Below are 23,897 nucleotides of genomic sequence, written 5' to 3' on the forward strand. Positions count from 1 at the left end.
CCGAGAAAGACGTTCGAAGTCCTCGTTGCGTACTTCGTGGATGGTTTGGTACGGGCCCGTTCGGTGGTATAACGCGAACGAATCCATAACAGAGTCTGCTACTTTAGCTCGATCGTTGGTATCCGTGTTAGTGGCAATAACGGCGGACTGGACGTATGGCGGGAGACGGCCGATCCACAAATCTACCAGCATAGAGTCCGTCATTGCTCCATTTGCGGCGCGGCGCATCTCCGCTAATAGCTGCGATGGTTTTCGGTCCCCGAGGTTCATTTCGGCAAGCAGACGATGCAAGCGGCTTCGTTGCGACTCTTCAAAGTGCTCAATTATTGCACGCTTTGCTACCTCGTAACGGTCCGTAGCGTACTGTCGAATGTTCTCCAACAGGGGGCGAAGCTCAGGAAGGACACGAAGCGGTATACGCGTTCTAAGAATGTTAAAACGGCGAATATGTTGGTTCGTGGTGATATTCCACGCATCGAACCAGTTTTCCAATGCGAAGAAAAAGGTTTGAATGTCAGTGGTGTCCATCTCCGGTGGTTTCAGCTGCATGGCATTCAAAGTGTCAATCTGCGATTCGGGCGGCATAAACATGGCGTCGCAGGCGGACGGCCCTGGTACGCGCGGGGTATTCGGAACGGGCGGTGTTGGTACGTGAGGCGATTTGGATCCACTCGCGGCTGGATCGGCACTCGGGGTTACGCCATCGGGAGTCGATACGTCGCGGACCGGCGGACTGTACAACATCCTTACGACTAAGGTTAGTTAAAAAAGGGTGGATCTTACCTTAGTGGCGGGGGCGCAAGCAAGTCCAGCTGAGGTTGGCTAGGTCGATCCTTCGGCGACGAAAAATCCGCACACGCGGTCGATCGTGTTAGGATTAGTCGCTCGTTGGCTGCGTTCGTCGATGACGCCGGTGGTGTGAGAAACGAGGGGCGATGATCTTCGGTGGCGTTCGGTCGGTGGTGTCGGCGAGAAGAGAACGATGGCTGCGTGCGCTGACGACGTCTTCGGTGCACGGTCGAAAAAAATGACGAACGTAGCTCGAGCAAAATTCTGACGCAATTCGCTCGGTGTCGGCCTGCGCACATTCACCCACACACACACACACACGGTGCACACACAAAACCGCGTGGGTCTGGAGCGCGCTCGGCGGTACGTGTGAGGTTATGATCGGCGGGTGCGCAAACACGTACGGGTACCAAAATGCTCGGCGGGTGTGCGACACGGCGCGGGGTGTGTCAGCAAAATGTTCGGCGATCGCTCAGCACCGAGAGGAAACTTTTCCGCTAGAATCGGTCGCTCCGTCGGGTAAAAATGTTCCAGAACCGTGTTCTTCACTGTCGGCCACCTTCGGTGTCGATTTGCACTCACGTGGGTTCGGGGTTTGTGCACGGGGGTTTTTTCGCTGGCTGCGCTTGCGTGGTGCCTCCTTCGTGGTCGGCCGCTCCTCGATGATGGGGGGGAACGTTGTCGTCGGACCGGACCGTGGAACAATGGAAACACGTTTTTTCCGGCTGGACACGATGTTCGTCAGGTTACCACTCACTCACTCGCGCACGCGATCACGTCGGGGTCACCAGTTTTAGGGGCGCCACAAAAGTGGTCCCTAATTTTTTATGTCGCGAACGCGTTGGGTTTCGTGAGTAGGTAATACGGAACTTTATTTTACACTATAATATGAACGGTTGCGCACGTTCGTGCGAGAGGGTTTCACGTTGAGGAAGTTTCGAGCGCGGAGCGAAGGAAGAGGTCTGTTCGCTTTCGAGGTTGGGTCGCAAGAGAGAGAATGTGCTCGCTGACAGCAGGAAGTGTAGCGCTGGACACGCGGCGCACGTCGCTTTGACACATTCGTGTGCCTGGTGAGTGCGTTTCACGGAGATCCGTGTCCTTGTCCCTGGATGTCACGATCGCTCACGATTCTCACGCCAGATGGCGGTCTGGTCGCTACAGGTTCAAGCCTCGAATATACCGTGCCCCCATACGTAGGACTGACTATCCTGCTATTGTAACAATAAGTCACTGAAAGCCACGCTCACTTCACTAGTGGGTACAGGGCAGGCCTTGACCGACAGCGGTTGTTGTGTCAAAGAAGAAGAAGAGTTGGTAAAGAGCAAATTACTTGCTGAAGGAGAGAAGCGACGTGAACGCGCGTCCCAACGGGACAAAAGTAGAAAGTTTGGAGCAAAATAATTGTTTGTCTCCCTCTATCCTCTATGCCGCGCTTGCTTACACTCATGCGCGAGCGCTCGAGTATACTACGGACGTCACACGAAGCGTAAACTTTGGCGTAAACTGGATTTCAGCCATACAACCCTGAAATCTTTTGACAGGAAGTTTACGCTCTCCCATACAAATCAAGCGTAAACTTTTTGAGTTTACGCCTCGTGTGACGTCCGTATACCACGCAAACAATGAGACCCCAAATTTTGAGTGATTCAGGCCTAGGGGTATGAGGAAGCTTGAGGAAGCAAGGAGAAACGCGCTGCGATGAGAGTTCGCATTCTGTTTTACACGCGCGCTTCACTAACACCAATACAAATACTGTGCTTTGACGAGCCGTCTGTGAATGTGTGTGTCTTCTTTCAGCGAGCTCAACAACTTGGAGCTGCTCGTCACATAGTGTTGTCTCGCTTACACTACAGCATCGAACCATCGCTCCGTATGTCCCCTCTCCTACGCGTACAAAACCACCAGTACAGCACCACCACGCTTTGCCGGAGATGGTTGTGCGTGTTTTGTTCTAAGTCCCGCGCGCAGTGTTTGTGCGTTGGTGCGCATTTCGTTCAAAGTCTCGTGCGTCGGTGTGTTTTGGTAAAGTGTGAAGTGAATAAACAGTGTGCACAGACGCACATGCAGTGCGTGGATCGACAGGTAAGAATTTGCTGAACAGAGGCAACGCAGATTGTCGACAAGTTTCCCGCAGCCTGGCTCGACCCGGTACTTTGCAGTATGACGCCATTCGTGAGTATGATAGATTCTGAATGTGTTGTGAAAGTGTACTTTATGTTTCAATAAAGTGTTTAATGAAATAAAAAATGACCATGTTTGTGTTTGTTGTTAGAATAAGTGCGTATTTGCGATCGTGTCTATGCATGAAAGAAAACGAGAAACGAAAGAAACAAATATCTTTGGATGTGTTGGTAGCATGATTGGAAAGAACACAAACACGTTGAGAACTGCAGAGCGCACCGTGCGTTACGGGTGGGGAGGGGGAGGGCTCGCGCGAGGTTGTAACTCATTCTTCCAAGAGTAACTGCTAACGGAGGGCGGTACTCAAATCACTCAAAAAATACACTCATTTTGCCGGACGGGGATGGCTTGGATGACAAACAGTGCAGCGCCAAGAAACTGGTACGTCGATAGTGGTGCATCGCGACTCATGACGAGCGATAGAACTTTCTTTGAAAGAATGGAGAGTTGCAGTAAAATGCACGTAACACTAGCCGATGGTGGGAAAGCTAAAATCGAAGGCGTTGGTTCCGGTGTAGTGAACTTGTCATCATGTAGTGCCGTTCCTGAGACTAGACGGGATGTATTTGCACTTTAATATAAACTCACTTTATTTGCCACTTTACTTATACTTAACAGCGTGGTTGGCTTAACACGAATTTGCGAATTTATTTTTGCGCGGCGGACTGGACTGCGTGATTTTAACTGATACAACTCATCTCTAACTCCGCGCGAGCTTCCTTTTATATGAAATGATCACATTGCGCTTATGGGCATATTTAGCTTATCCGCTACGTTATGCATGATTACAATTAATTATCCTGCTCTATCTCCTGCATTATGCGTACGTGACTTTTTGCGTACATTAGGTAATATCGTCCTTCCATGTGTAATATCCTACTGCGCAATGGGATGAACTCTATTAAATTTTCCCTATTTAACTAGTTGGTTTGGATTAGAACATATTGCACTTTTATGTCTAATATTGGTGTGCATCTTAATAGAGTAATTTATATTCTGATAATGTTAAATCTAAAATTTTATACTAGTAAAAATTATTTCTTTTGAATGTGTTGGTGAATACGATCACGCCACTTTTCATGCTACAATGGAGTGCCGATTATTCGGGCTCTTCGGGACTCGACCTCGCACTGATAGTCGAATTACACAGATAATGAGTCAAAGTATTTTTTTTATAACAAAAAAATATCCAGGTTTGTTTTTGAAATTGATATTATGTTTTGGTAACACCTAGCCAGTTTTATAAACTTCGTGTTTTTTCCGATGAGAATATTTGAAATGTTCCATGAATAATAGCGCATTTTGTTCTGATAAAATGCTTTGGTAACCGTTATTTCAAATATCCCCTTCAGTACGCAATGTCATATATGTAATGAACCGTCATTTTTCAACAGTACGGAAAAACGGACAACCGGATAAAAGGTACCCGAATAAACAGCGCTCCACTGTATTTTATTAGCTGTTTCATTCTAGCCTTAGTTAGAAGTGTGTGGTTTGTGTCTACGATGTAATGAATTTACTTACTTACTTATCCGGCGCTACAACCGCTTTGCAGTCTTGGTCTTCAAAATATCAAATAGCTACAAAAATAAATTAACCTATCGGAAATAATCACAACATTGCAACCATATAGACAAACTGCAGAAATTCGCTGAGTCTCAGAAGTTCCTGGAACAAAAACCAACAATGTATTCCCAAACGACAACGCGTACCATTCAGGCAGAACACGCAGGGCAGAAAGGCTGCCGAAAATGTACGGTGAGGTTGAACGAAAGAATTTTTTGTATTTTGATGCATTTTTCAATTCAAATTGATGACTTTTTCAGAGATACGTATCAATTTTCATCATCATCAATATAGTCTGTTGAATGCCTTTTAACATCTTTAAAACTGTATATGGTAGAGGCCACAACGAGCTGTTGGCCGTTCCTGAAACATGGATTCAAGGAACAAGCAAAGGGAAAAATTACCTTACGTGACCAAACGTCCGGCGAGCCGATAATTTAAACGCGCTTTTACTAGATGATTTAAGCATGCCTTCTAATTCATGGGAGAGAATAATGTGCAAAATAAAACGTACAGAACTTAATACAATTGCACAAGCTAATCGCATTATACAGGATATGTGTTTGGTTTCATCAACGGATTGTAGTGTTGTGCACGAAGAGAAGACAAGACAACAGATTTCAATAAATGTTAGTTGAGAAACAGCCAAAAGAAGAGAGTAACGAGGCTCGAATGAAGACAATTCAATAGAATTTGAATATTGAATATTAATAGAATTTGAAGAGGAAGAGCAATATTTGGAAAAGGATGAAACTAGCAGTGAAGTTGACCAACTTTAACTACACGATTTGGAACCAGCACATCTCAGTACGAATGATCGCTTGAATAGGTAAGAAAATACATTGTTTATAGTATTATTAAAATTAAATATTCTTGCAGACAAAACAGTGATTATCACACCTGCACTTTCTCCTAGTATTGATGTACGATGAAAGAAAGCGCAATGTCTACAGTTTTGGCGAAATTAGATATTCTTCTAGATAAAACAGTTATTCCGGTATCCATGCGTCGCAAGAGAAATGACATAGAATTTAAAGTGATCAGTAGTGTTGTGGGAACGCAGCCTCAGCAGCGCCAGCTGCTCGACGTCGACATTCGCCTGTCGACTATTGAAGCACGATTGTGTTGAGTGCCTGAGTGTTCCCGTATTGGCGAACAAGGACCGGAGCCGCACGAGAGTTGATACCGAGCGCTCAAGGGCAACGGACGGTTGCACACCCACACACACCAGTATTCGCGTATCGTCCTATGTGTTATTTAATGTGTTTCCTATTAAGTCTTAAATAAAGTGTAAGAACCACAACAGTTGGCGACGAGGATTTTAAAGTTTGTGACGATTTTTTATTGGAAGTGAATTTCGCGTAGTGCAAAGCAATTCCACAGACAAGGAAACGCCGCAGGATGAGCCAAGAATAGATGAACGTCGATTATTGCAAGGTTGGCAAAACGTGATGGCCCCGGTTACAGTGCACGCACCGCAGATACAGGTCAACGTTCCCAAGTGCCACTAACTTAGTTCGTACAGCAAAATGGTTCGGTCCCACCATTTTCTGCATCGTCAGTACAGAATGTTCCGTAAAGTGATAATTTTGCAACGGCACAAATTTTGCAACTAATGCAACAGCAGATGGCGCAATAGCAGCAAATTTTGTTGCAATTAATGCAGCAAACGAAAGCGCCTATCGAACAAACGCCCCATGAGGAAGGAATCGAGTATTTGGATTCCTTATGCGGTCGCATTAAAAAATTCAGGTATGACGAAGAAAACGGTTCAACTTTCGCTGCATGGTACACGAGATACGAGGATCTTTTCCTTAAAGACGCTGCACGCTTGAAAGACGAGGCAAAAGTGTGTTTATTGATGAGAAAGTTGGGAACCTCTGAACACGACCGTTATACCAGCTACATATTGCCAAAGCATCCGCGTGATTACGGTTTGCAGGAAACAGTTGCTAAATTGATCAGCTTAGTTGGCACGAAAGAATCCTTGCTTCATCGACGATACAAGTGTTTGAAGCTAACCAAACTTCGCACCGAGGATTTTATCACTTTCGCGTGTCGGGTCAATCGTGGCATCGTCGATTTTGAGCTGGGAAGGCTAACGGAAGAGCAGTTAAAGTGTTTAGTGTTCGTTTGCGGTATAAAGGGCGAAGAAGACATCGAGTTTCGTACACGTCTTTTACAACGCATCGAGGAGAACCAGGATGTAACCCTTGACCAACTTTCTGCAGAGTGTCAGCGTATGACGAATTTGCGTCAGGATAGTGCGATGAATGAACGTGACCGTAGTGAACAAGTATTTTCCGTTCAACGTAACGCAAATCGGAATCAGCGCACCAACACAGGCCCGTCTCATTACACCAACGAACAGCGTACAGGTAAAGCTAGTCGACCATGCTGGTTATGTGGATCCCTGCATTGGACTCGCGAGTGCACTTACAAGACGCACACATGCACACAATGCGGATCGGTCGGCCATCGCGAAGGTTTCTGTAAGCAGCAACGTACCAAGAAGCAGCCCCATCGAAAGAAGACTTTTCGTAAACGAGCAAATATGCAAAGTGTCATCGTGAATGTAAACAGCCTACATCATCGGAGGAAATTTTTATTGTGTTCGGTCAACGGTTCACAAATTCGGCTCCAACTGGATACAGCATCGGACATCACCGTGATTAGTCGTCGGCTTTGGAAACGCATCGGTAGCCCGCAATTATTCCCATCATCTGTAATCGCAAAATCGGCATCTGGTGACAAACTCGAAATGGATGGCGAATTTCGAGCAACGGTTGGAATCAACGGGCAGGAGAAGCAAGCTGTAATTTTCGTGACAACAGGAGATTTGACCTTGCTGGGAATCGACCTTGCTGAAGCTTTCTCCTTATGGTCTGTGCCTATAGACCAGCTGTGTAACAATGTTACCAGCACAGCTACTACTCTGGAGGGAATCGTTCGAAAATTTCCCGGCCTGTTTAATGGGTTTTTGTAACCCGATGGGTTTTTGTGCGAAAGCTGAGGTTACACTACACCTGAAGCCGAATTGCAGTCCAGTTTTCTGCGCAAAACGTCACGTAGCTTATGCCATGCGCGATGCAGTGGACGCCGAACTTGATAAACTGGAGCGGCTCAACATCATCACACCAGTCCAGCATTCCGAGTGGGCAGCACCGATTGTAGTGGTACTCAAGTCGAATGGACAACTAAGAATATGCGGAGACTATTCGACGGGACTCAACGCATCATTCCACCCCCATGACTATCCACTGCCACTGCCACAGGACATCTACACCAAACTAGGTAACTCGACAATTTTTAGCCAAATTGACTTATCTGATGCTTTCATACAGGTCCCCATTGCCGAGCAAAGTCGCCGATTGCTCACCATAAACACGCATAAAGGGTTGTACCTGTACAATCGCCTGCCACCAGGGATTAAAGTAGCACCAGGCGCATTTCAGCAGCTTATGGACCAAATGCTTGCTGGAATGGAACGTGTCGCGAGTTACATTGACGACGTTATCGTTGGTGGGCGAACACAACGGGAACACGACGATGTACTAAACGAAACCCTGTGACGCATTCAGGAGTATGGTTTCACCATCCGCCCGGAAAAAAATGTTCGTTCAACAAACGCCAAGTTCGCTACCTTGGTCACATCCTCGATAACCACGGCATTCGTCCAGACCCAGCCAAAATAACTGCGATAAAGGATCTTTCAGCGCCAACCGACGTTAGTGGTGTACGTTCCTTTCTTGGCGCCGTTAACTATTATGGAAGATTCATCCCGAACATGCACAAGCTACGATACCCGTTGGACAATCTACTGAAAGAAGGTAGTTCGTTTAAGTGGTCCCCTGAATGCCAAAAAGCCTTCGAGCAGTTCAAAAGTATCCTTTCATCGGAACTGCTCCTGACGCACTACGATACAAGGCGTGAGATCGTTGTATCCGCGGACGCGTCATCCGTCGGATTAGGCGCAACAATCGGTCACAAGTTCCCCGATGGAACTTTTAAAGTTGCGCAGCATGCGTCCCGTGCACTTACAAAGGCAGAGAAAAACTACAGCCAGATAGATCGGGAAGGCTTGGCAATTATCTTCGCTGTGACGAAATTCCATAACTTTATATTTGGACGGCATTTTACTCTATAAACGGACCACAAGCCACTTTTGAGAATTTTCTGCAGAAAGAAAGGCATCCCCGTTTACACCGCCAATCGCTTGCAGAGATTTGCGCTCACCTTACAGCTGTACGATTTCGACATCAATTACGTATCGACCGACAATTTTGGGAACGCCGACATCCTTTCGCGACTGATTCGAAATCACGAAAAGTTAGAGGAGGACTACGTGATTGCTAGCATCGGCCTAGTGGAGGACATACGATCAGTCGTCGTTAACTCATTGAGTTCAGTTGTATTAAATGCAACGGATGTCGCAACGGCTACTAAATCCGATCCGATTATGAGCAAAGTCATACAGTTTGTACGGCAAGACTGGCCACGTAACAGTACGTACAGCGGTGAGCTGGCATGCTTCTACGCTAGGAAGGAAGATTTATCAGAGATGGGAGGCTGTCTCTTATTCGGGGAGAGAGTCATCATACCAAAGGCTCTCCGGTAACGATGCCTGCGTCAACTACATCACGGCCATCCAGGTATACAAAGGATGAAGTCGATCGCACGAGGCTACGTGTACTGGCCGAAGATAGACACTGATATCGCTGAACTTGTAGCATCTTGTAACGCTTGTGCATCCGCAGCGAAATCACCCCCACACGCTAGCCCGGTACCATGGCCTGAGATAACTGCACCGTGGTAACGTATCCACATCGATTATGCTGGCCCCATCGACGGTTTCTCCTACTTAATCGTAGTCGATGCTTTCTCTAAATGGCCAGAGGTAATAAGGCCTGCCAGCACAACTTCCAAATCGACCATACGAATCCTTAAAACCATGTTTGCGCGATACGGTATGCCAGTATCCTTGTTAGCGATAATGGTCGCCAATTCATCAGTTCCGAATTTGAGGATTTTTGTATTTGTAACGGCATAGAGCAGCTCACATCCGCCCCGTTCCACCCTCAGTCTAACGGGCAAGCGGAACGCTTCGTGGATACATTCAAGCGCGCCATAACCAAAATCACGAGCGATGGAACTGCAATAGAAGATGCACTTGACACGTTTTTACAAACATATCGCGCCACGCCAAATCCTCAAGTGCCAAATAACGAAGCGCCAGCGACAGTAATGTTCGGACGACAAATTCGCACTTGTTTAGAGCTTATACGCCCTGTGCCTAAACCGCAAGAAACCAATAACGATGAGCAACGACGCAATTTCGTCCCAAATGATCTAGTCTTCGCAAAGATTTACTCGCAAAACGGATGGAAATGGAAGCCAGGAAGAATATTGCGGAAATGCGGCAATGTAATGTACCGTGTTATGACTGAGGACCATAAGATTATACGAAGCCATATCAACCAACTACGTCGTCGGGTCCCTTCTAACCAGCAAACCAGTAAGCTAGATCAACACCTTTTGCCGCTACATATTCTCTTGGATGAGTGGAACCTTACGCCTCCGTCGTCGTCACCTGATTCATTGTCATCATCGTCCTCATCGTCTTCATCGCCATCGTCGTTGTCGCCACCGTCCGATTCAGCTCCGTGTAACCTATCACCGTCGTCCGCTGAATCATCATCTTACAGGACCGTGTCCCTATCATCAGCATCACCACCTCCTGAACGTGATTGCATCCCTGAAGAGTCGCATCGAGGAGCACAGCCGGTATCACCACCACGCCGCTCTTTTAGAGATAGAAAAGCACCGCGTTGGTTCGACCCGTACCTGTTGTATTAAAAGAAGGGAGATTTTGTGGGAACGCAGCCTCAGCAGCGCCAGCTGCTCGACGTCGACATTCGCCTGTCGACTATTGAAGCACGATCGTGTTGAGTGCCTGAGTGTTCCCGTATTGGCGAACAAGGACCGGAGCCGCATGAGAGTTGATACCGAGCGCTCAAGGGCAACGGACGGATACACACCCACACACACACCAGTATTCGCGTATCGTCCTATGTGTTATTTAATGTGTTTCCTATTAAGTCTTAAATAAAGTGTAAGAACCACAACAAGTAGCATAGAAGAGCTGTCAAATTTAGAATCCAACTTGGCCCAACCAGATTATTTCAATTAAGTTTTGCCTCGGTTGGACCATAACATATGGGAAATCAACCCCGAAAAAAGAATGATAGAAATTTTGGACATATTTTTTTCAAAAAAACAAAAAAAAAATACACTCTGTAGTTGGACCGGCATAGGTAAGGGAAAAGAAAAAGTTCTTATGATGACTTCATAAGACTTCATGGCAACACAGAAAGGCTGTGGTCACGGATAAAGATTTGGCTCGTTTTTTATAGAAATGTTCGAAATTAAACAAAACGAACTTATTCGAAGGGATTGCGAAAAAATACACAGCACAAGTTTGAATCAGTGTGAATTGGTTGTGTCGTTGTATAACGATAAACTATGTGAATTTATTATTGCAATGTATGAATCAAAGGAATAAAAACATTAAGATCGAGTGTCCTGGTTTGTACTACAACTTACTTGCATTTGATATCGTGAAAATTGAATGTAGTTTGCGCCCCTGACAAAGTTGATAATTTCCCAGCATAAATATTTAAAGCAGATGATTTGAAAGGGAATTCAAAATAATCCCATTGCTTCAGGACTTCTCTGCCATAAAAGCTATGTAAAGGGGAAGAATTAGAATCTATTTTAATGAACCGGACAATTTTTTCTGGTTCGACAATACCCAACCATCGCGATCGATGTCTTACATTTTGAAATCTATGCTATTAGTGTTTTGTGTTTCTCCTTTGTACTGATAAAATTTTCTAGTTCCGATAATCTGTTTATAATTTGTCCATGCTCTTGTTGTCGACTACATAGTAGGTTTTTCAGAATTTGTAACAAATTTTCAAACGGGTAAGTTGACAGAGTTATTAACGGTCCGAAAAAAACACTTCATAGTACACATGTAAAATATTGTGCACATTACTTGTGAGAAATTTTTCTCCATAAACATTACTGAACTGGACAAGGAATACTTTTAACATTTCGTTTGTAACATGCCAATTATTTTTATACACGTTTGTTGTTGGCATTGTAATAGAGCAAAACAGTAGAAAGAAGAGGTTAAATACATAATCCGGTAAAACATCTTTAAGCACTACTATTACAAACGTGTCCATTACACCCTGTAGCGCTGTCTACTGCATGGGCCAATGTCGACTCCAATTGACGTTTACTAAGTCAACCACGAGGCGCGCGAAAGGGAACGATCGAAGACGACGGCGTCCATCGCGAATTGTATAGGGTAACTGTACGCGTGCGAACAAACGGCGTCCACGGGCCTGCCCACGCTCGAATGCAGAGCCGATGGCATACGATTCTATCTTCACCATTAACATGAGAGAGACAGAGCTTATACCACGAACGTACCCGAAAGGTATGCATGCTTCACTCATCAGGATCTAAAGGCAAGGACAAGGCAAAAGAGACACAGAAAAAATTCCTCACGGCTACAGATGTCCTTTTGATGCGTTGTCTATGCGTCTCGCTCGGTATCACAGCGGCTTACGGCAGGTAAGCAGTACAAATGCTGCTACCTGATACGCACACATGTTTATCGAACACAACTATTCGGTTCGGCTCGGTAAACTTCACGAGGATGCCGGAGCAAAAGGGCGCAGACTTTTTGATGATTTTGTATGACTTCGGCTGTTTTGGACTACGCATGTAGGCGCTCGCTACCAGTTTTCGGCAGTGTACCTATTTTCGGCAGGGTAGCTAAGAATGTGAAATTCTGCACAAATGTGGTAAAAAAATTCACAAAACACAATTTTGTAGTGAAAGTGTAATTATTGGATATTCATATACGAAGTTTCACACCATTTCATTACGTATTTTTCAAAATATCAAATAAATTGTGCTTTTTTCCGGCAGCTTTGCTGTCAGCCAATGGTTCGGCAGGTTTTGTGATTAAGAGAATCAGAACAGTAAAACAATGAAAAAGTGGTGTATATTAAAGATTTTATGCTTATTTAATTTATTCTAACATGTTCGGAATTTTAAAATCACGATAAACAAGTTATTTTTCATTTTAAATGCTGCCCAAAATAGGTACACAGTAAATGTTCATTTTTGACAGCTCAATGTTGTGGGCTCCTGCCGAAACTCGGAACAATAACACACCTTGGATTTGGCTGAATATTTCTTTAAAAATTGATCAGAACACTACAATGCGTATATTGACACATAATATGACCTTTCTTGTACCAAATATCACCAATTTTACGACAAACAATGCACTAACTTAAAAGAAAAATTAATATTTGTAAGCCAATTCGCACCGTACGCTATAACCATCAAACTGTCAATGGCTGCTCTGTTTAAACGTCGCATCAAAATGGCTGTCAAAACGGGCCACAATAAGCAACATAAAATTATTAATTAAAGTGCTTTTTAACATCAGTATTAGGAAAGTAAGAGTGTAAAGTTGCTTTAAACATTTTTTTTGTACATATTTACATAGATAATAACATTTTCTGACCCGTATTCGCGCTGCCGAAAATAGGAACACAGCCTGCCGAAAATAGGAACAAACTGCCGAAAATAGGAGCAAAAGCAATGTTTGCATTTTTACGAATATTTATGAAAAAGGGCTTTGAACCGGCAAATAAAAAATAGTGTAACATATTATGATAGTTTATCAACCAGAATAACATCACTTGCATGAAAAATAATAAAAAATGTTTATTTGTGAGCAGTTTTTGTGAAACTGCTGCACTAGCGTGCCGAAAACTGGTACAGTTACCCTATTATAAATAGAGGCGAGAGATGTGCTCTCGTCCTTTTTTCCTGCTACCGCGAATAAAGACACGTTCTTTATAGTTCGTTAAACACAAGTTTTATAAAACGTGTCTGATTTATTTTATGCGATTAGGAAAGAAGTTGCATTTGCAACAACTACTATTCCGGCATAATGCAAGAATGAACTAAATTATGTTGCTTTCCAACATTTTAGTACGTTCAGACCTCTAAATGGTCTGTGTATTTCTGATGGAAGTTTTATGAGTTGCAACAATTCAGAAATTTCAATGACGGCAGAAGCTGATCATTTTGCATGCAATCCTAGTTTACCATCCCTCCAACCTAGAAGCAATCTTCGTTACACTCCCAAATCTATCAGGTGTAACCTATCTGATACAGTTATGTCTCGTATATCATATTCAAAAATGGAATCTCGAGCAATGGGCTACATTTCTTCTGATGTTGTCCATATGCTTTAGCTCGGAAATTCTTATCTGTGCGCATTTTATGGTTCACCCTTTTGAAAATAACTGCATGTGAATCATGGTTGAATTCTCTGTGGCATGTGCATTTCAAGCAACTATTCAGTGCTGCAAAATGTCATGACTATCACGAAATTTTCACCAACGAAAACAATCAACATATCCGTGGTAGCTTAATGTTCATTGTTGATAGTCAATAAAAGTGCATCATGACATGCTGAACACGACATGTGAATTCTTGAGTCCAACGCGATACTCTGACTGACAAGCTTAGCTTACTGCCCGCATAAGTATAATCATGACTATTGCTGGCTGTGTACTGTGCTGCCAAATATCACTGTTTCAGTCACCAACGCTCATAACTGAAACGAACCTCAAATCAGCTCACGTACACAAGTGCGATGATCAGACGCAAGATGAACATAGTCGTTGTAACGTGTGACCAGATTGGTGACATTGCAGCATCCACCTCTTGGTCGGTCACTTTGACGTGACTTTGTTTGTCTGTGATCAATTTCGAAATGTCACTGGTTCTATCACGAGCACTCGTGATTGAAATGAAATTCATTTCGGTTCACGTACACATGTGCGATGATCAGGGGTAAGACGCACATGGTCGTTGTGACGTCTGATCTGATTGGTGATATTTTGGTAACCAACTCCTGGTCAATCAGTTTGTCGTGATTTTTTGGTATTTTATTATCGCGATAGACTTAGAATATACGTGGCGCGGGCGAGTGGTGTTTTTTTAACCATGTGCATATGATTACAAGCAGTAGTCGGTTCTGCTAGCTGGTTAAATGATCCCGCATCCTACATATATTGCCAGACTCATTTTGCTGATCCAAACGTTTATGTATGAACTCTCGTAAGCAGTGCACATGCAAAGATTACCGCTTCATAATGTATTTATTAATTACTCTAGAAAAACACTTGGACCCACAAACAGCCGGCACTGGAATTTCAGGCGATTTGGAAGAAGGGAAGGAAGAGTCAGTACGACTTTTAGCGGACATTACCTAAGTTTCTTGTCCAGATGACCAATTTTACGCTGTTCGATGGTAACGGGAATCCTATGTTAATGATGATCTCCGGGGGCGGATACACGGGCTGTTGTTGGTGGCAGTGGATAGACGCTAGGTGTCAGCATGCCGTACCCGAAGAAATCCGTACCCGTGCGCGGTGTCAATTGCGCCAAAGGTGGATTATGAAAGGTGCAGGAATTTGGTGGCTTTGTCTAGAGTTAGTGCTTTCGGATATGAAAATAATAAAACCAGGATGTAAAACAAAAACTATCTACCTTTTCATCCATCTACAAAACATCTTTTTATATTTGCACTATGGAGAAACTAACAAATTACACGCCTCGTATGCTAAGAATATCATCGATTCGATTAAAATTATTACACTAACAGCACAGTGAATGAGGAGGTGCCGCTGAAGTGAGTTCACACCCGAGGAGCTCTGCTTGATCGTTTTCCAACCGAATTCGAACGCCGACGCAACTACTGGAAAACTGCCTACTTTATCTTTTTGAGTCGACCGGATTCTTAGGCCGGTTCCTTGGCCAGACGCTTTACTTCGTTTTGCCAAAATTCTCGATCGTACCGACCATGACCAAAAGGCAATCTCCGTCAGTTGGTCGAGTTTGCCGTTCATGAGCATGGTGTAAACCTTGATAATGTTCTCTTTGTTCACCAGCTTGCCGGCATAGCCCGTGAACACTTCTGTGACCTGAAACGCCTGTAATTCGAAACGCTAGAAACGGCGCATCATGCGCACAGCACATCATATTATGCGCGCATTACAACACAGCGCTTAAAGTACGCGACTGTGCGGAAAGTTTTACGTGGACGTGGAAAAAATGGAGACCAAACCTCAAGTACTCAAAGAGCGGACAGGGTCAAAAACTCAAAGCGCATAGCACGTTAAGAGCACAAAAAGCGCACCGTTCTCGTAGACCAAACTGTGCGAAAAGGGCTAGCACAATGCACTATGTGCAACACTACGAACAGCTCATTCATTGTCAGGATGGGAATTATTTCCTGGAGCGTCCTGTAGTTCGACAGAATCCGCTGCACGCCACGGTAAATGTTATAATGCTCAGCGTCGGTGATGTATTGGGTTCATTATACGCGATATCGAATCCAGTGGATTCACAGCCAAGTAGATGCTTATCTCGGCGATGGCATGCAACAGCATGGTGACATCAAAGCGAGCAAATGTGGTAGTCAAAACTGGATCGGTCAGAGAATCAGCCGGCACGTCAAATGGCCTGCACCGTCGTAATCGTGGCAATGCACTCCTGTATACATCCAGCGTTGGTTAGTAACCGACAGCGAGCGGGTATCCTTTGAAACCGGCAACACTCGGAGAAACAGCTACATCACACGGTAGAAGCTGTTGAAACGCAATCTAACTAAGCTGGAAAAACTTCACGCGAGCTTATTACATTATAAACCGTTCCTAAAAATAGCAAATAATAATGTTTATCAATCAATCGAGTGAAAGAAAGAAGCAAAACTTACCATGAATTAAGTATGAGTGCTAAGTATGACACCAGCATCCAACGCTGGTGTATGGTTCCAAAATGTGAAGCCGTTACTTCGATCCCATTCTACGTGTGCTTCGACTTGCTGATATGTTAAATGGTATGAAACACGAACCGTTTGCAATTTTATCTCCTATCTTCGAATAACAAACCAAACCGTTTCCGCTTGCTATGCCTCTTGAAATGTAAATATTAAACACACATCAACAACAATCGTTCTCCAAGCCCAAGGTGTATGGATACCAGGCTGCTCATAGCCTGTTTTTTAATTTCCAAATTTGTACGACACATTTTAATATTAGTGACTTAATACAATGGCATATTATGATTGAAACCCGTAATCGTTTAAATAGACTTAAAGCGACAACGTTTTTTGCGACAATTTCGCTCACGTTTTTGGTGAATTGCATTGATAAATTTGACACCGAGTAGATCAAAGTAGCTCAGTTTACCCAGTCAACCTGCTTGTTTTTTGTTAAAAAAAAACATAAAAAACAAGTTAAATTGTGCTCAATTTTATTTTTCTTTTAGCTTGGCATTAATCTGGCTGGAACAAACTGGATAATTTGATTCTATTTGGTGCAGCAGAATTATTGCGCTAGGCAAGTAGCTCTGTTTGCAAAATTGGGCTACTTTCTGTCACACTGCTTCTAGACGACCCACAAAATCTTCCGCGACAATTTTTTGCGAGATCTTTGTTCTAAAACAACTTCTCAGTTTTAGAACTAAATCAGAGGCAACCGTGATTGTCGCGGGTTTGTGAATTTTTCACAGAAAGGCAACGCTCGCGGCATCCTTGCATGTGCACTGCTTACGAGAGTTCATACATAAACGTTTGGATCAGCAAAATGAGTCTGGCAATATATGTAGGATGCGGGATCATTTAACCAGCTAGCAGAACCGACTACTGCTTGTAATCATATGCACATGGTTAAAAAAACACCACTCGCCCGCGCCACGTATATTCTAAGTCTATCGCGATAATAAAATACCAAAAAATCACGACAAACTGATTGACCAGGAGTTGGTTACCAAAATATCACCAATCAGATCAGACGTCACAACGACCATGTGCGTCTTACCCCTGATCATCGCACATGTGTACGTGAACCGAAATGAATTTCATTTCAATCACGAGTGCTCGTGATAGAACCAGTGACATTTCGAAATTGATCACAGACAAACAAAGTCACGTCAAAGTGACCGACCAAGAGGTGGTTGCTGCAATGTCACCAATCTGGTCACACGTCACAACGACTATGTTCATCTTGCGTCTGATCATCGCACTTGTGTACGTGAGCTGATTTGAGGTTCGTTTCAGTTATGAGCGTTGGTGACTGAAACAGTGATATTTTACAGTGCTGCTCCTGGTCCAGAAAATTTCATAACAGTGATTGACTAAAAGTTTATTCCCAAATTGTCACCAATCATATCACTCGTTACAACCACTTGAGAATTTCACCTGTGATAATCGCAATGGAGTACGTGACGCTGACAAGGTTTTTGATTCACTCAGTTTTTTTTTTGTGATATTGATGGTGACATTTTGCAGCACTGCTCATGACATTTTGCAGCACTGGATGGATGTGATGGTACGATAGTTTTCAATGATACACTTGTCACCCTTCTTATGCACTGGGAACATCGTTGACGATTTTTCCAAAAAATCGGGAAAAAGTGCCAGAATCCAAAGATGCTTTAAAAATTTGTAGAAGTGGTGCGATGAAGAAACTTCTACATCGCTTATAAACCACAGACGGAATGCCATCTGGCCCAGGAGTTACGTATTATATCTTCCATGGTCTTTGCAGATAGGTAGATGTCAGAAATCTGGATATCAACCGAAACACGGCTTAACGCAGGTAGGTCAATGTTAACATTACTAGGTAGACGGAATTTGCTTTTGAACATTTTGGCAAAGAGATCACATATTACCGCTAAATCCGAGGATGATTTTCCGTCTTTAGATGACATTGTTCCAGGTTGGGATTGATTTTTTCGTTTAAATTTCATATAAGGCCAGAAATATAGTAGTAGTTTTTTATCTTATTTTGCCCCCTTTGATATTTTTGTTTTATATAGCGCCCTTTGAGGAAGCGAAGATGTTCAGGCGAAGATGTTCATTAAACCACAGTGGACCAACATGGGAAATGTAGGTAAGATAACATTTAGCGATACAAATCGTTATCACATTATTTAATGCAAGCACTTTATCATTAACAGATGACTTATCGGTTAAAGAATTCCAGATCATGTTACCAAGTAACATTGAGAGCATGTTAGTGTTGAGGCGCCTGTAATTTAATCTTTTCTTACGTTCTATGGTTGGTTTATTATTATCAATATTAATACTGTTTACCGATGGACAGTCAAGGGTTAAAAATAAGGCTGGATGATAACAATCTTCTACTGTCAATCTATGGATAGCTAAATCAGTTGAGAAGTTGTTTTGTTGATCCAACAAGGAGTCATCCACAAACACCAAGTCCAATATTGAGCCGAATGAGTTTGTCTTAGTGTTAACCTGTGTAAGATCGACGACACACGATGCGTAAACTTTGGCGTAAACTGGATTTCAGCCATACAACCCTATGATTTTTTGACAGGAAGTTTACGCTCTCCCATACAAATCAAGCGTAAACTTTCTGAGTTTAGGTTTCGTGTGACGTCCGTATAAGGCATGAAAAGGTAATCTCATCTAGTAGTAGTGCGAACGTGGAAGAAATACGTGATCATTGAACATCCAGCACAGTGGCAGTGTTTTCTTGTATGGACCAGCTCAAGGTTGACTGATTAAAATCCCCCATTAGTATGATGCTATCGTCTTTGAATTTATCTCTAATGAAGCTCAAGGATGCACGTCATGCATTAATTGTGGCCGCATCCGCGCAGCGATCTGGTGGTAAGTATAACACTCCGATAATGAGCGAGCCCATTACGCGTACCCATAACAACTCGATTGTTGGTGTATTAGTGAAAGAAATTGAAGACTTTGGATATTCGCTCTAACCGCGATCAAAACACCACCATCCAGTGGCGGATCTAACGGTAGGCGGACTAAGCGGTCGCCTGGGGCCCCGCCGACTTAGGGGCCCCGTAGATCGCTAGTCTATAGTATGCCGTATGGACAAAGTACTAGCGACAAGGGCCCCCGGAAGGATGAACGTTTGGGCCCCGAGGCTGGCGAGTCATTTGCACCCCCCCCCCCCTCCACCGCGAGCAAAAAAATTAGTGCTTGTAACGTATCGTAGGGGCCTCAAGATGGACTTGAGACCTGTTCAATTACCCAACCAAAGTGCCAGTAACCCCCCCCCCCCCACCCCCCCCGCCCATCCCCAACACCATTTACAGGGGGCCTGAACTCGTCTTACCGCCTAGGGCCCCTGATACACTTAATCCGCCACTGCCACATCGTTTACGTTTGCGACTGTTCAGTGTGTTGCGGTCAAGCCGGTGTACAATAAATGAGTTGTCAAATATTTGTTCGGATAATATATCGCCAGTTAGCAAGGTTTCAGTAAGCACAATAATATCGAAACAGCACGATGAAACTGAAGTGTGAAAATCGAGTGTTTTGGTTCTTAGGCCGCGAACATTTTGATAATAAATTGAGAAGGAGCATTTGTTTTGATTTGCTGGTACTATTGTGGTGGTGTGTGAATTGAGATCATGGGTTCGTTTAGATGAGCCGGGGAGCAATCGTGCGATTGGGTACAGACAGCCCAGTGTGTGTTGTTGTAAGTGCAGTGGATGTTGATGTTATGTTGTTTATAGGTGATATTAGGTGAAAACTTTATTGAGGTGCAGAGTTTTTTTCGCTCATCGAATTCACGGACTGGCAATCCTGCAGGCCAAGTGTCCGAGTTAATCACTTTATACGATATGAAGGTTACAGATGACATATCCGCGTCCTTTCTCAGAAGACAAATAGCTTTTACGTCGTCGGTACCAAGAAGATGCTTTACTACGTTTTCTACTCTTTCCTTGGAAGTGTCAAGGAAAGGACGCGAAATGTAAAACCCTAATTTGGCTGTACGTGTTGAAGCGGGAACAGTGTTGAGCAAGTGTGTAGGCGATGTGGTTGTATTAGTACCAGTGATATCAGTGGGAGATTTTGGTGCAGAGGAAGTACCGAAATTGCTGCTTTCTTTGATAAAATCGATCCTTTTGTTTAAAGCCACTAAAGGATTAGACTCTTTTTTATTCAACTTCAATTTTATTTAGCCTCGGAGAAGAGCCGTTTAACAGGAATGATGTGCCGTATCTTAGCAGGCTGGCTGCTCAGAGGTGTTTTTGCGTGTGAGTGGTTAACCAGTGCGAAGCCAGCGCGGATCTCTTTCATAAGCGGTTCGAGTGCAGCAGAAATATATTCAATAGCCACAGACAACATGAAAACCAACCTGCATGCCCGCTTCTTTAACGAACTTGTTGCGCGGTTTCATAAAAGCGTTGTTGCAGCCATTGCAATATCAGTGCAATTGTTTGCGATCACTAAATCGTTGGATAAGATCCTCCGGGATGCCGCAGCAGCGATGATGGAAAGGAGAGTCGCACATCAAACAACGAAAAAGTGCATCCACAATTTCGATAGCACAGGTGTTACACAGGGCCTTACCGGATTATTCAGAAAAAAGTCGGGTAGTGGTTTGATTGAAGATTTTAGAGATGCAATGTAGATGTCTTGGAAAATGGAGAGTGGTTGAGCACCATGGCGACGAGCACTGCAGCGGGCGCACTTGTATGTCACAGGAGCAAAAACCGGAAAATAAAAGCTTCACCAAAATGAAGCCACTCGAACCTTATATTAAAGCTCCAGAACATTTGATAGCGGTTTAAAACAGACCGAAACCATACTAATCGTTAATATACAAAAGGAGGAAATTGTGTATTAAAAAAATCTTCGCTTGAGAGTCGTGATGCATACCGAATGACAGATAATAGAACTATAATGTAATATTGTTTTCTTTTATGAACTCTATGGTTGTTTTGCAGGTATTTCCACTTGTTTTCATCCATTTTTCGTGTAAAGTGTCAAGGGAGATGTATTTATGTCGTTTATATTTTTGACACACAAAAATTTTTTATCGTCCTGTTTCTGGAGCTTGACATTTCTCTCAGGTTCCATTTTCTGCTATTTTCATTTTATTTATTTATTTATTTATTTATTTATTTATTTATTTAAATCAAAGTTATCGGGCAGTATGCCTAAATAACTTAATGCTTACAGAGTACAAGTTTAAATTATGGCCCTAGAACTAACTTGAATATGCTGACGCAGCTGACTAACGGATTGATTGAAATCTGCTGATAACCCTAACCTATTATACACATCAATCATTTTGAGCAGTGGATCATTGGCACCAAAACCAGTCGATCTAAAAGGGCTTCTTAGTAGCTCTCTACTTCTAAGACCTCTAGAGGGAGTAGAAAAGCAAATAAAATTTAAAATGTCAGGTGCATCAAAATCTCCAATTAATAATTTATGCATAAAAGTTATCTGAGCCGTAGTTCTCCTATGCTGTAAAGTCTCTAAGCCGAATAGTAAACACCGAACATTATACGAAGGACGTGGAATTTGGTTTGACCAGGGAAGACGATGAAACATAACACGTGTGATTTTTTTCTGAATTTTTTCAATTTTATCTATGTATGTGATTTGATGGGGACACCAAACTACACTGGCAAATTCCAGGATGGGACGGACTAGAGAACAGTATAATGTTTTTAAACTGAAAGGATCTTTAAAGTCGGCCGAGACACGTAAGACAAATCCTAACAGTTTAAGAGCTTTAGTGACGATAGTTTGATAATGGCTAGATAAACTAAGCTTACTGTCTAAAATAACTCCTAAGTCCCGAACCTGAGAAAAACGTGGAACGCTGTCTTCATTGATTTTGTAGTTATAAATAATAGGATTTTTTTTCTTTGAGAATGTTATACAACTACATTTGCTAACATTAAGTAACATTTCATTATTAAAACACCATGCAGAAAAATAGTTTAACGAGTCTTGTAACATTTCACAGTCGTCAGAATATTTAACAGGTAGGAACATTTTTAGATCGTCAGCATATAATAACAATTTAACATGAGGAATAGCAAACACGACATCGTTAATAAATATAATAAATAGTAAAGGTCCTAATATACTCCCTTGAGGAACACCAGATAAATTATGGAATGTGGCAGATAAACTAGTTCCTATCTTAACGTTAATGCAACGATCAGTTAAATAACTTCTTAACCACTCAACAACATTTGTGTGAACACCATACTTTGATAATTTAGATAGCAATAGAAAGTGGTTGACCTTGTCAAAAGCAGCGCAGAAGTCAGTATAAATGACGTCAACCTGTAAGCCCTTGTCAATATAGGAGTGGCAAAAGTTAAGTAAGTATATTAGATTGGTCTCAATCGATCGTTTCGGCATAAAGCCATGTTGAACATTAGAAATTAATGGTGAAAAGGCTTGGAGCATATGACGAGAAATAATCTTTTCAAACAGTTTACTGCACGCACATAACATAGAAATTCCTCTATAATTGCACACATTACTTTTGTCAGATTTTTTATAAACAGGAAACATCCACGATGATTTCCAAAGACGCGGGAAGCATTTCGATTGCAAGGATTTGTTGAATAGTTTGGTCAGTATGGGAATGAGAGCAGCCTTGCAATTAATGAGAATTGCGCTGGGAATATTGTCAGGCCCAGGTGCGTAGGAAAGCTTCAACAACGAAATAGCAGATTCCACCTCATCATCGTTGATTAGTGGTGTGCATAAATTAACCTCATCATTTATGAAGGATAAAGCCGATGTTGAGTTAGACGGAACCGAGGAATTGTTGGTGTACACAGAAGAGAAATATGAGGCAAATGCATTGCAAAACTCTTCATCTCCGGTAATGGTGTTTCCCTCAAACTGCATCGAGGAAGGAAGTCGTCCACAGGATTCCTTATCTTTAGCAAATTTCCAGAATGATGTGGGATGTCTTTTGATATTGATTTCAATTTTCCTGACGTAGTTGGCGTAGGCGGTTCGGTTCAGCTGCTTATATATTTTTGAGGCGCGAGCAAAATTTATTTGATTAGTGCTGTTTTTTAGTCGATGCAGTTTTTTAAGGGCCCGTGATCTTCGACGTTTAGCCAAACGTAGTGCAGAATTGGTCCATGGTGGATGAGCACGAACATTAAACCGTGGGATGAATTGTTCATACAGTTCATTCATTTGAGAAGAAAATTCAGCCACACTGTCGTTGATGTCGTCATGGTCAGCGATAGAGTCCCAGTTGATTTGGTTAAGTGCAGAAACGAGATCAGTGAAATTAGTTCGTCTAAAATTGAAATCTGCTTGACGTGGGGGTTTAGATGACGGCACACTGTATTGCGGGAGCGTGAAGTATGTAAGTAAAGCTGGATGATGTCCATCAGGTTCAACAATACTTTCGATGCATAAT

General features: G+C 43.0%; 2 long non-coding RNA genes across 2 annotated transcripts; one reads left to right on the forward strand and one right to left on the reverse strand.

Annotated features, from left to right (window-relative positions):
* Positions 1 to 15,190: 15,190 nt before the first annotated feature.
* LOC133393621 (uncharacterized) lies at positions 15,191 to 17,990 on the reverse strand. The gene is made up of 2 exons (XR_009766283.1): positions 16,418 to 17,990; positions 15,191 to 16,355 (listed from the first exon to the last, which is right to left on the reverse strand). It is a non-coding gene; the product is annotated as an uncharacterized LOC133393621 (long non-coding RNA).
* On the forward strand, positions 17,988 to 19,735 carry LOC133393623 (uncharacterized). The gene is made up of 3 exons (XR_009766285.1): positions 17,988 to 18,302; positions 18,523 to 18,596; positions 18,664 to 19,735. It is a non-coding gene; the product is annotated as an uncharacterized LOC133393623 (long non-coding RNA).
* The last annotated feature ends 4,162 nt before the right edge of the window (positions 19,736 to 23,897 follow it).

The sequence above is a fragment of the Anopheles gambiae genome, chromosome 3, assembly GCF_943734735.2.
Source record: "Anopheles gambiae chromosome 3, idAnoGambNW_F1_1, whole genome shotgun sequence".
Lineage (NCBI taxonomy): Eukaryota > Metazoa > Arthropoda > Insecta > Diptera > Culicidae > Anopheles > Anopheles gambiae.